This window comes from Pinus tabuliformis, chromosome 8 (genome assembly GCF_031772625.1).
Source record: "Pinus tabuliformis cultivar Carrire ecotype Pingquan chromosome 8, CPIR1, whole genome shotgun sequence".
Lineage (NCBI taxonomy): Eukaryota > Viridiplantae > Streptophyta > Pinopsida > Pinales > Pinaceae > Pinus > Pinus tabuliformis.
This window is the reverse complement of record NC_142294.1, coordinates 1,714,395,137-1,714,408,530: the sequence shown is the minus strand read 5'-3', so window position 1 is coordinate 1,714,408,530 and position 13,394 is coordinate 1,714,395,137. Positions and strand designations below refer to the sequence as shown.

The following is a 13,394-nucleotide window of genomic DNA, read 5'->3' as shown; positions in this document are numbered from 1 at the left end:
GAGGACCATGTCTTCTCCCACGTAAATGTGAAAGTACATTGGGGAATGTGAGATGAATATATATATATATTGATAATTAGTTGGAGAGGACCATGTCTTCTCCCAAGTAAATGTGAGAGTACATTAGGGAATGTGAGATGAATATATATATATATATATATATATATATATATATTGATAATTAGTTAGAGAGGACCATGTCTTCTCCCAAGTAATGTGAGGGTACACTGGAGAATGTAAGATGAATATATATATTATTTGAAATAATGGAAGGAGACCATATCCTACCTAAGATTCAATTTGAGAAGGTAAGTTGGGAATTTGAATAATAGAAATCATGAATTTTATATTAGACAATAAATTTATAGTTTCCCAAATGAAGGTATTCATCAATATTTCTCAATATTTTCAAGTAATGTAAACATTAATAAAATTTTGCAAGATAAGATTTAAGTGGGGCATTACATACACCCCTCCTTTAGAAAAATTCGTCCCAAAGTTAGAATGAAAAGATACAAGGAGTTTGAAAGCATAGCAAACCAAAGAGAGCTATAGTAGTAAAATTTGATAAGTCAGACAATGGAATTACTTCCCATCAAGAGTCTCCAACTGATTTATATCCTCCTATCCATCCTGACCTACTTTCGTTCCCACCCTATCCGTCCTCTGTTGCTTTATCAGTGGCAATGGCCATACTAACCACTGATAAAACCGACATGGTGGAAGCGTCGACTATGTCGACCTAACTTCCCCAGCAGGCAACTGGCAATCGTCATCACACATCTAGGGGAGCGTGTCCACCACTGCCCTCCCATGATTCCAGGTTTCGGAGGATACACGGTGGGAAATGCCTCCACCCCTCCTTTAGAACTAGGGTCAACACCCTAATACGGACCACACTACAGAGCTGGTTGGACTTATCATCGAATAATCCAGTCAGGTCATCTTGCCACCTATCATTTGCATTTTACTCGTGTCATAAGAGTGCATATCAAGTAGATACCAAATGTAGTAGAATAATGTACATTATACCTTCCTCATGAGATGTCTCGACCTTCCCTCAATGGAAGAGTAGATCTTAGCTATCATATAGTTCTTTTCCCCCTGCGGGTTAGCTCTCATTCATGCATTTATATAACAACAAGACATATAATCATCACATTATTAAGTCTAGTATCCATGTGTCAATCTGGGAATTCTCACTGGAAGTAAATCATAAATTCACTAAGTCATTCATTTAAATAAATCATATCCACTTGAGCTATATATGAACCAAAATAATTCTGATAAGTTACGCACTAGATAATCCATCACTAGGTGAATCATACAGGTAGGCCATACATCAACCATAAATATCATCAATATCAAATCTATCAACTGATTCATATAAGCAGTTTTATGTGTCAAACCAAATGCATCAATATTGCATAATGTTCATAAATAATAACATGGAAATGAAAAATAGAGCCTTAGTATGGGTAGCTATCTAAGTCAAAAATGGGCATCACAGATGCTCATGTGACAACCTTGTGGAGACCCTTGATAACAATTAGAGTTGAAACAAATTCGACTGTCCATCATGGAAAATAGCATTTGAACCCGGATATGCTATAAGGTGGTACCAAAACCGAAATATTGGCAAGAAACGAATTAGTGCACTATCAATTCCACTAGAAGGCACTAGTATAAGTTTCAAGCATATAATTTCTTTAATACCTTAGTGAATATAAAAGTCCCACTCTTCCAAGTTGCTAGTTTTTCATCTTCCAAACCAATTAGTTAACTTAAAAAAAAAGACTCCAAACTTCAAAAACTGTTTCTAGCATGATTTTCATACTTATTGAGAGAAATGTCCTCTAATTGTCAAAGATTCAAATTTATTATATATTTAATCATTGTTTACTAGTACTAAAACAATTTCATGATATATATTACAACTCACAATATGACCAGACAAATGAAAAATAAATAAATGAATGGAATAATTGCCTTTGCCCTGCTGCTATTAGTATTTCCCTTCTAAATGGCACAGCATCCCTAAAGATGCCTACTCCTTTCACAAGTGGCCAGTGACCACAAAAGTTGCGAAGAAAGTTGAGGGTCCTTTTATCCAAAACTAGAGACACATTATTTTTCACGACATTTTTATTCAACACTAGAATAAGGGTAAAAGTGTATTCTAATATTTTCACTGGTCTTTTATTGACTAAATAAGCTTTCATTCTAAAATCCCAAATTCTCTACGAATTGATCTTCTCTCTTTTTTTTTTAATCAGGACTATCTCATTTTGAATTTTGTCGATATAAGCAGTACAAGCACAGAAGCCCCAAGGACTCTAATATCCCAATCTCTAGTAAGTTCTGTAAACATGGCTACACCTGACCTCCTCAAAAAGATGTTAATAACAATGTGATGTTATTAACACAAGAATAAGCTAATTACAAGTGACTTCGACTAGTCATCACTAATTACAGTTCAGAGCAAGATGGTTTGTAAATTTGACTGCATTTGTAAGGCATCCTCTAAACACCAAAGGCAATAACTACAACACTAAGGAAAGACAAGTATGAAACTTGAGATAGAGGATACCAATGATCTTTCAAATTGCAGAATAATTTGAGGGAGAATTTCTGGATTAAATGGAAGCAAGAGGAATGCGGTCCTAGACTTGAGCAGGGCATTTCTGAAATAAGATCTACTTCTAACAGTTTTAACAAAGTTGTGAATCTTCGAATACTCATCACTAGTATCAGCTCCTCCACACATAGTGCAAACCATTTCTGCTTTCAGGAAATAAAAGAAAAGTTTCAGTCACACAAACTCCGCACCTTTATTTCCATCATGGCTATTGTCATTAGCTTTGCTAACTTTTCCTTTTAGGGAAGAAATTGAATTTTGTTTAAGAACTAGGGACTTTCCCACAGGTTCCCATGTTTCTTTCAGATTAAGGTAGGTGTAAACAGAAATTACTCCTAGAGCCACCACTGTTCCGCCAATGCTTGACATCCCAAGATTAGACTGTAAAGGGAGAAATCCTCCCAGAAGAATAACAGAGGTCCTGAATTGTCCAAGAACAACGTGGGTAGTGGCAGAAGTGGCCCCAAGTGCTAAAGCACTAGACCACTATAGCAAAAATCCTAGTGTAGCAGAAAAAATAATAGCCAGCACATTGGAGACATTCTAATTAAAAGCTAGTAAACCAGGAGGATCTAGCCATGGCATTATAGCCACCAAAGTGAAGATGGTTATGGGCATTGTTTTCCACATCAATGCAAGTGCAGTCCAATTGTCTTGTTGTTGGAGATTTTACCATAAAATTTTGTTTGTTGCACTTGGTATTATCCATGTTAAAGCTATCAAAGCACCAAATAGATTAAATTGCAAGTCTGTGACCGTTGCAATAGCCACTCCTACAGAAACAACTGTCAATGCCAGAACCTTTTGGAAAGAAACTCTCTTCCCAAGAACAGAAATTCTAACAGCACAATTGTACGTGTAACAGCAATTTTGGCCATCTAATAAAAACCCACACTGTTGAACTTTAGACTGACATTTGCAAGGCCATTGGAGAATGCCATGATCACACCCAAGGAAATTAGAGAAGCAAATGGTGTTGCCTTTGCTGGGGGTGATGCAGGAAGCAGAGCACATGCGTTGAGGAAAGCCAATAAAAGCCAGCTTAATGCATAGTGGATTAGTGTGAGAAAGATAGGGTAGTTAAATCCAACCTTCCCAAGAAACTGTAGTCACAAAACACACAGCTTTGGAATAATTTACATCTCACTTCTTTGAAGCTTTAGAAGATATTGTCGTTTGGGAACATCCAACTAATTTTTAAAACCATTCAAAATTCTCAAAAGTAATAAAAGGAATGGCTTTTTTTTTTTTTTCCAAATGGAGGAATCAAGGGATTAGCGCATATCAGAAGGTTTACAATAATAGTGCAAAAATCTATTTTGAAAGGCCTTGATAGATCGTGACTTATTTAAACAAAAATTCAAAGCACTTCAATGTGAGGATTTGAAGAGTTAAGAAATATTGAGAATGCATGTCAAGTGTCTAAAAAAATGTCTGAACAAAACGCAGTTTCATGGAATGCCTTAATTGCTGGGTATGCGCAGTAGTAGGGGTACGAGGAAGAGGTACTAGAGCTTTTTGTTCGAATGATGTCCATGGAAGTGAGGCTGAATTCCTTCACATTTATTAGAGTTGCCAGGGCATGTTCTAGACTAGCAGATATCGAACTAGGGAAGCAGATTCATGCATTCATAATTGAATATGGTTTTGAATTGGATGTCTTTGTCGGTAGTGTGCTTGTGGACATGTATGCCAATTGCAAAAGCACTGGGAGTTCACGGCAAGTGTTTGATCGAATTCCTTATCGGGATATGGTATTGTGGAATACATCAATTGCAGGATATGTGAGGAATGGATGCGATGAGGAGGCTTGGAAACTCTTTTGCCAAATGCAAAGGGAGAGCATAGGAATGAGTGCATTCACATTTGCCAGTGTTCTCCGGGCATGCACTGGGCTTGTGGCATTGGAACAGGGCAAGCAAGCTCATGCCCACATTATCAAAACTGGGTTTGAATTCGATATGTTTGTTGGCAGTGGACTTGTTGACATGTACAGCAAGTGCAGACACATCCAGAGTGCACGTAAACTATTTGACAAAATGCCTAATCGAGCTGTTGTCTCGTGGACTACAATGATTTTGGGATATGCCCAGAATGGGGATGTCAACACCTTTTAACCAAGTGCAACGAGCAGTTGGGAATCTGAATCAATATACACTTACCAGTGTTCTCAGTGCATTAGATAAGCCAGAAGCCTTAGAACAGGGTAAGCAAGTCCACAGGTTCATCGTAAAAGTCGGATTCCAGGCAGAGGTTTCTGTTGGAAATGCTCTTTTGACAATGTATGCCAAATGTGGAGATGTTGACAATGCACACAAAGTCTTTGAAAAAAATGCCTGAGCGGGAAGTTATCTCCTGGAATGCAATGATTGCGGGATATGCACTGGCTGGATATGCTGAGTTGGCACAAAAACTATTCTTTAAAATGCTACTGGCAACACTAAAAATCGATCACATCACTCTTGCCAGTGTGCTTGGTGCATGTGCCAGTCTAGAAACCCCAGAACATGGAAAGCAGATGCATACTTATATCATTAAATCAGGGTTTCAGTCTGATGCCTCTGTTGCAAGTTCCCTTGTTGACATGTATTGCAAATGTGGGAACATAATGAATGCGCGGAGAGTTTTGACAGCCTTGTTGAAAGAGGTATGGTCTCTTGGAATTCGATAATCACGGGATATGCTCAGAATGACCATAGAGAAGAGGCTTTGGTTCTTCTTTGTGAATTGCAAAGGTTAGGTATGATTCCAAATCAGATCACATTTGCCAGTGTGCTTAGGGCATGTGCCCACTTAACAGCTCTAGAATAGGGCAAGCAGGTTTTGTTCATATCATCAAGATTGTGGTCGAGGCAGATGTCTACGTAGGGAGTGCCTTGGTAGACATGTATTCTAAATGTGGGTGTTTGGAGGACGCATAAAAAGTGTTTGATCAAGTTCCAGAGTGAAATACAGTCTCGTGGAATGCAATGCTTTCAGGGTATGCTCAGCATGGACTTGGCAAGGAGGCTCTTACCCTTTTTGAACAAATGCAACAATCTGGAATTATGCCAAACGATGTCACTTTCATTAGTGTTCTTAGTGCATGTGGCCATGTAGGCCTAGTGGATGAAGGTCATCATTACTTCGATGTTATGTTTCAAGATCATGGTGTGATGCAAAAATTGAAGCATTATACCTGCATGGTTGACATTCTTTGTCATGCTGGAAAACTTGAAGAAGTTGTACAATTCATCAACGAAATGCCATATGAACCTAATGCATTGGTGTGGAATATAGTGCTTGGTGCCAGCAGAGTTCATGCAAACGCAGATATAGGAAAATTGTCAGCAGACTATCTTCTTGAGTTAGAACCAGAAAATTCTTCAGCATATGTACTCCTCTCAAACATTTATGCAGCTTCTTCAAAGTGGAAGGATGTAGCACGTGTGAGAAAATTGATGAAAGGCAAAAGCGTGATAAAGGATCCTGGGTGCAGTTGGATTCAGGTGAAGGATAAAGTACATTTATTTGTCGTTGATGATAGATCTCATTCACAGACTAATAAGATCTATGCAAAGTTGGAGGAACTGGCTAGGCAGCTGAGAAGTTCAGGTTATGTGCCTGACACAATTTTTGTGCTGCATGATGTGTCTAAGGAACAGAGAGAAAATGCCCTACGTTACCACCGTGAGAAGCTGAAATTACTTTTGGTCTTATCAGCACAATACCCGAGATGCCTCTTAGAATTATGAAGAATCTCCAAGTATGTGGAGATTGCCACACTGCTACCAAGTTAATCTCTAAAATAGCTGGGCGAGAAATCATTGTGAGGGATGCCAATCGTTTCCATCATTTCCAAAATGGATTGTGCTCTTGTGGGGACTTTTGGTGACTATTTAATAATAACCAACTAACATAGGATTCCAGAGTAGTTACCAAATGGGAACGCCTGCCAACTACAATCACAACAATTTCTTAATGGAGGATTAGGGTATGGTATTATTATTGCTGACTGCAATGTGATGGCCTTAGCCTCATTCAGCTGGGTAAGGGACTTGCAGGACTATCATCGTGGAAACATGTTTCACGGTGGGCACTAAGGATATTTAGAAAAAAAATAATAATAAATAAGTGCAGTTAATGAGCTTTTTCCCTTTTTAAATATTGATGAATCTTTGGGTAACCAAATTCACATGGATCAGTTCTACCTTGGGTGTCCGTATTTTATTGGGAGACTACACAACCATGACAAGGGAACTTTCTGCTACAGCTTCAGAACTTGTAACAGAGCATCAACCAGTCAAGGGATGAGTCAGTTCCTTCTCTACAGCAATGTATTACATCTACTTATGCTTGGAACATCAACCAACCATGGCCTCCTACCTAGTTCATCAACTAGAAAAAGAACAAACATAGCAACTCAATCTCTTAATGGGAAACATCGACCAGTCAAAGCTAGAAACCTTCTCACTAATAATAGCAAAAGAAAATTTATAGCTGATTCCAGATTTTCATGATCCAAACTTCACAGACAGCAAACAAAGATCATAGACAACATGCCAAGAACCCACTTTCTAGAGATAGAAGATGTTAGCTAAAGAATCTTACATTTTCAATCACAAAAAGATAAACTGAAAAATGGTTAAGAATGAAGATGAAAAAGATAATACTACCCATTACTTTTTAGTCTAGTTTGCTGAGGCATTAAAAGGTGGTTATTCTCTCCTTGGTAAGATCATAGCAAGTTATTTTTATTTTATTTTTTTATTCCAAGGAAAATCTTACAGGATTCCCCCTCTTCCCTAGAATATCTGGATGGAGGGCAGTTCAACCACCAACCATAATAGCCACTAGCAACCACAGTGGACTCAACCAGATTTGAACTGGTGACCTACAGCCTCTCTGTCAGCAAAATGCCTTAAGCAAATAGTTCAACTTCAACTGACAGAGTTAACCCCTTGGGGCATAGTAAGATATATTTTCACTTGTATATATAGAGAATTCAATGTTTGAGTTTATCGTCTTTTGAATAAGATTTATCTTTGCAAGAGGGGGTCTTTCTAAACAAGAATTTAGGAGGAAAACTCTTTTTAGAGTATGTTTGGCCTTAAATATTGATTTCTGGAAATAGTACTGAATGCCACTGTCATATTTAATTTCTGGAAATAGTACTGAATGCCACTGGTTATGACAGATTAAATGTGTTGAGGATTTGGAAGGTTGAAACTATGGCTTCAAATGGCATTTTTTGTTTGTATATTTTTATGCTGTGAAGCACAATATAAGTCTTAATAAAGCCTTGGATGACAAATAAGTAATCCTAGATCATGGCTGAAACTCTTCAATTTTCCTTTTTAGGCCAAAAAGGCCTAGACAATGTGTATATTGATTTCATCATTGAAATATCAAAGAGAGAGAAAATCCATGGAAAAAAACACTCATGAAACATGACTTTGTTGCTAAAAAAAAAGCATCTTCTATCAAGTGACAATGTTGGAAACATACGTGTTAATGTTGCTGATAAATTGCATGCATTGCCTGAAAACCAATTTTTCAAGAATAGTCATGCCAAACTGCAATTTTTTTTCATGAACCAATGTTGGGAACATACTTGTTGATATTGCTGATAAATTGCATTGCCGGATAGCTAATTTTTCATGAATAGTACAGAACTGCATATTTTTCATGAATGGTTATCTCAAACTGAGTGTTCTGGCATAAATTTATGTCCTTTTAAACATTCTTCAATATCCTAAATTTAAAATATTTCAAGATAATATTCTTCAACATCCTAAATTTAAAAAAATTTCAAGATGGAAAGCAATCTTATAGTTGTTAGCAATACTTTAACTTCAAAAATGGAAAGTGCGGTAACTATAAGAGTTAGGTGCACCAACTCCAAAACTACTTAAGCATCTGAAAATTCCATCATACACTAAGAAACATATATATCTATTACTCCCCACAGATTCAATTGGACTAAAAACGAACACTCTTATTTCCTGGAAAAGGAAATGCCAAATCCTACTCATAATTAACAATTCCAGATTTTAGATAACTTACTTGTTTGGAGACGTCAACTTTAAAACAACGTTCACTATCCATAAGCATTCAGAGGATGGAATTTGTAAAGGTTATTAACATTAATACAGAATCTCAAAACCATTAATGCATTTTTAGAAATTGCAGAGGTAATCAAGAAAATTACCGAGCGAATGGATAATTCAAAGAGAACTCAAGCTACAAGGAGGAGGTACATGTGGAAGCTATTGGGACCATCGTAAGACAGAGGAGCTGATTGCAAAATGGAAACAAGTTTTCTATACATGAAATTGACTTTCAAATTGCTCAAAGGACCGCCTTCAAAGTTCATTTATGAAAGAATATTGCCAAAAAGTTTAGCACAAAATGGTCTTCTACACAATTTCATTTGCCTGAGAACAGAAAATTTTCTTGTTGCAATAGAAACTAAATGTTATTTTAGCTTAGATGGAAGCTTCTACAGGATTGCAAGGAAAATTTTAAAGTGCAATTTACAGGTTAGTAATGTCTTCGTCTTCAAAGATTCAACTAGATTTGAAAAATCTCTAGTAGGTAGGCTTCAAGGTCCAGATTTTGAACCTGGCTCTGATACCATGTGTAAGAGCCCTATCCTAGGGTCTTCTAACAGATCTATTTCTCTAGAATTTAAATGCAATGAGAAACAATAATTTACATTCTAATCCTTATAGCTTATGGTGAACATTTCATTTTAATAAATTTACACGAGTAATCTATAGAGGAATACCTATACCAATGGTTGGTGGAGATGTCTTTGAACTGTTGCTCCTGCTGAACGCTCCCCTTAACTAACCCAACTGGATTTACCTTCCAGCCAACTAGAAAATAATTCCTAGCTCAAGAAACCTCCACAGGTTCCCTAGCCCTCCGAGCCCAAGTCCAACCAGATGTAGTGTGTGTGTCTAAGATGAATGATACAGACCAAGATGAACAATATTTCCCTCCTCTCAACAATCCAAGAAACCTCCACAGGTTCCTAAGGTCTCCAAGAATCATAGCAAATCCTAAAATCATAGCCAATCCCAAAATCAAGCAAGACCCCGCATCCCCTTTTATCCCTTCCTCCTTCCCCTTTTATGCCCTTCCTCTCTTCTCCACCTCAACCACCTCTCATTAATGTCATTAATTTCCCCTTCATCCTTATAGTTGACTTCACTTCTACCAAGTAATTCTGAGAGTACATTTGGAAATGTGATATGAATATAAAATTAGGTAATTAATGGGAGAGTACATTTGGGAATGTGAGATGAGGACCATGTCTTCTCCCAAGTAAATGTGAGAGTACATTGGAGAATGTGAAATGAATATATATGATGATAATTAGTTGGAGAGGACCATGTCTTCTCCCAAGTAAATGTGAGAGTACATTGGGGAATGTGAGATGAATATATATGATGATAATTAGTTGGAGTGGACCATGTCTTCTCCCAAGTAAATGTGAGAGTACATTGGGGAATGTGAGATGAATATATATATATTGATAATTAGTTGGAGAGGACCATGTCTTCTCCCAAGTAAATGTGAGAGTACATTGGGGAATGTGAGATGAATATATATATTGATAATTAGTTGGAGAGGACCATGTCTTCTCCCAAGTAAATGTGAGGGTACATTGGAGAATGTGAGATGAATATATATATTATTTGAAATAATGGAAGGAGACCATATCCTACCTAAGATTCAATTTGAGAAGGGAAGTTGGGAATTTGAATAATAGAAATCATGAATTTTATATTAGACAATAAATTTATAGTTTCCCAAATGAAGGTATTCATTAATATGTCTCAATATTTTCAGCTAATGTAAACATTAATAAAATTTTGCAAGATAACATTTAAGTGGGGCATTACATAGAGCTCCAAGATTGAATGTACAAATGAGCTCTAGCGGTGCCCATTAAATATATTTGATTGATTTAGGGTTTATGAAGCGAAGGCCAAAAATATAGGAAAAAGCGACAGGTGGCGGAAGTTTATAAAATTAACTCAAGTGTAACTCCCACTACTAAAAACAGATCCCTATTTTTAGGGATTCTTTTCTCTTTTTGTTTTTTGCTTTTTCGGTCAAGGTTGCCATGCATGCATGGAGAAATTGAGCAGTTCTAGGGGGAACTAGGCAACTTACCGACACATGCATCGGACAGCCGCTGAGGGAAAGCTTTTGTGCAATTCCTAGGTTGAGTGGCTTTGACTGCCTCTCATTCTCTACACAATTTCTCAGCTGAAGAAAAGTTGCCAGTTGGGTCTATGCAATTCTAGAGTTGAAGCTCACTGTTAGGTTGAATTGCACATTTCCTGAGAGCAAGGTTGGTTGCCCTCTATGACTGCGCAAATCATCAAGGCAATGCTAGAACCGGATTGAAACCAAGTCAAAGGAGGTCAGCTTGTGGTTAGACAACAAATCAAGTAAGCAAATACAAGTTGTAAAGAAAAAGATAAACTCAAATGAAAGCACAAGTACCTAGGCAGTGTAAGACAAGCTGCTGAGATTTTAGTAGGGAGGCTCCAAAACAAAGCGAAGGAAAAATTTTGGAGGGTGGTTGTAGTTGTTACAACAGGTGGTTGATAATCCATTTCTTCTTGAGAGGGAGTTTTGAGAAGTGCGGCAAGAAAGTCTCAATTTTATTTTGCCTTAGTCAAATTGAGAAAATTTGAATTTCCACATGAACAGACAACTTGGATGAAATTAACTTGTGTGACATGGCTTGTGTCACTCAGTTTACTTAGTAAATTTGAGTTAGAGGGCTTGGAGTTCATTTAAGCATTTGTGATTGCTAATTTGTAGCAATCAAGGTCAGATATTTCCAGTTGTGTTAAATTAAACTAGTTTTAACTATTGATAGAACTAGTGAAAGGTCAATTGTGTTGAGGGATAGCAGTCTAACTTAGTGATCATCTAGTTAACTGATCAATCAGCCTAAACTAACTAGTGCATGCAGATAATTCGAGTTCCCCAGCTGTGGTGGAGATTCTAAGGCAGTGTAACATCAATTTTCGACTAGTCTTGAGTGTACAAGTGTTGCATGCAACTAGATTATCAACCTTCAAAATTGCCCAATCAATTGGAGGAAAATCCTAGAATAATATGGGCCTAATTCCTTAAGAATTGCAAAAGTAAATAGGGGTTCAAGATGAGGCAGAAATTGACTATGTCTAGGTCAGAGCTTCTCATTGAGCAGAAATATAGATTATACACTTGCAGGTTGTGTTCAGAGCAAGAAAACAATTTGAATGCATCTTTATTCATCTGATTTAATGCAAGCAGGCTTAAGGGTTTTTTAGGAGTTTCTTTCCCATAGAAAAATATTGTGCATGTGTGTTATTTCTTATTGCATTTGTGCATGTGTGTTATTTCTTATTACATTTGTGCAATTGTTGTTCTAAATTATGAATTAAATTCCACATAGTAGTAGAATAGAATTGCGTCTCCTGATTTAGATTAAAATTTCTTGAGAAGTTACAATTCTATCACCATAATTCTACAATTGCCAGTAATGTTAGTGAAAGGTTGATCACTGTTATTAATAAAAGGTTGGTCACTCATAGACAAGCCCTTCCATTTGTTATTAATGTTGTTATTGTTTAGGGTGAGAGACTTGTTAAAGGTAGTCGAGGTATCAAGAGTGGAGTCGTTAGAGATGCCCACATTAGATAAGATAGATGGATTCATGTTGTTATAAATACGTTTGCTGGATGAGTATATGTAATCATCATTTCCAAAACGTTTGTTAGAGAAATTTGAATTTGGCTTAGCGATATTTTATTGAAATGCAATATAGATATATATTGAAATAAATCAAAATTAAAAAGAAATTGGGAATTGATTGAGGGGGAAATTATTCATATGAAGAGAATGAAGTTACATCCCTAAAATTTATCCTCTGTAAATTTTATGTGAACCACAATAAAGCCTTACAAATTGCTTGCCATGTTTCCATTATGACAATGAGATTTAACATTATCTTAACAAGCATTATATATTTCAAGAAATGCTCAAATAATGAAGGATATGACTTCCCCCATTTAGTCTAAGAAATATTGAAAGTAATCTAACTGCTTCATTCACTTGTTTATCTGCTAAGGAATGGGGATGTCTTAAGTCATGATAGAATTCATTATGAGTAAGAGTATTTGTCAACCTTTACTCTAATTACTAACCAACTTAGTGAGGCCACATTAAGGGTTAGCTAATAATGCATATGTTGAATGATCACAAAGAATCACCAAACACCAAGATTTGTCTTAGTAGCATTAGACCTCGAAATAACGCTAAAGCCTCTACTTTATTGTTTACAACTTCACATAATCCCCAAATGGAAGTATTTTTTTATTTTCCTATAAGGTCAAGGATTATCCCCCTCACACCTGCCACCCTTTTGTGGTTGTAACAATTAGTGTTTGGTCTTAAGTTTGACAAGAGGGTGGGATGTTTTCCAGTTATGTGTGCATGGGGAGAGCAATGCAAGTCTCACATATTTGACCATTACATCTAAGTTCCCCCATGGAAACCTTAGGGATCAAGTGTCCTCATGGGAACTGAACCTTGCTCACTAGTGAAAAAATCCTCATTCCTCACAATTGGATCCTACACCTTTAGGTTGATGAGCAATAGTTATTAAAGAAGGAATATGGAAATTGGGTTGACCTTGTGTGCCAGAAAAAAGGCATTTGATTGGAATCAAGTTGGCATCAATAGAGAGATATGTTGTTTCAAG

At 36.8% G+C, this 13,394-nt stretch overlaps 2 pseudogenes; one reads left to right on the top strand and one right to left on the bottom strand.

Moving 5' to 3' along the window:
- Window positions 1-2,288: 2,288 nt before the first annotated feature.
- On the bottom strand, window positions 2,289-4,175 carry LOC149242879 (nucleotide-sugar uncharacterized transporter 2 pseudogene; annotated as a pseudogene).
- On the top strand, window positions 4,174-4,755 carry LOC149242878 (putative pentatricopeptide repeat-containing protein At3g13770, mitochondrial pseudogene; annotated as a pseudogene).
- Window positions 4,756-13,394: the final 8,639 nt, after the last annotated feature.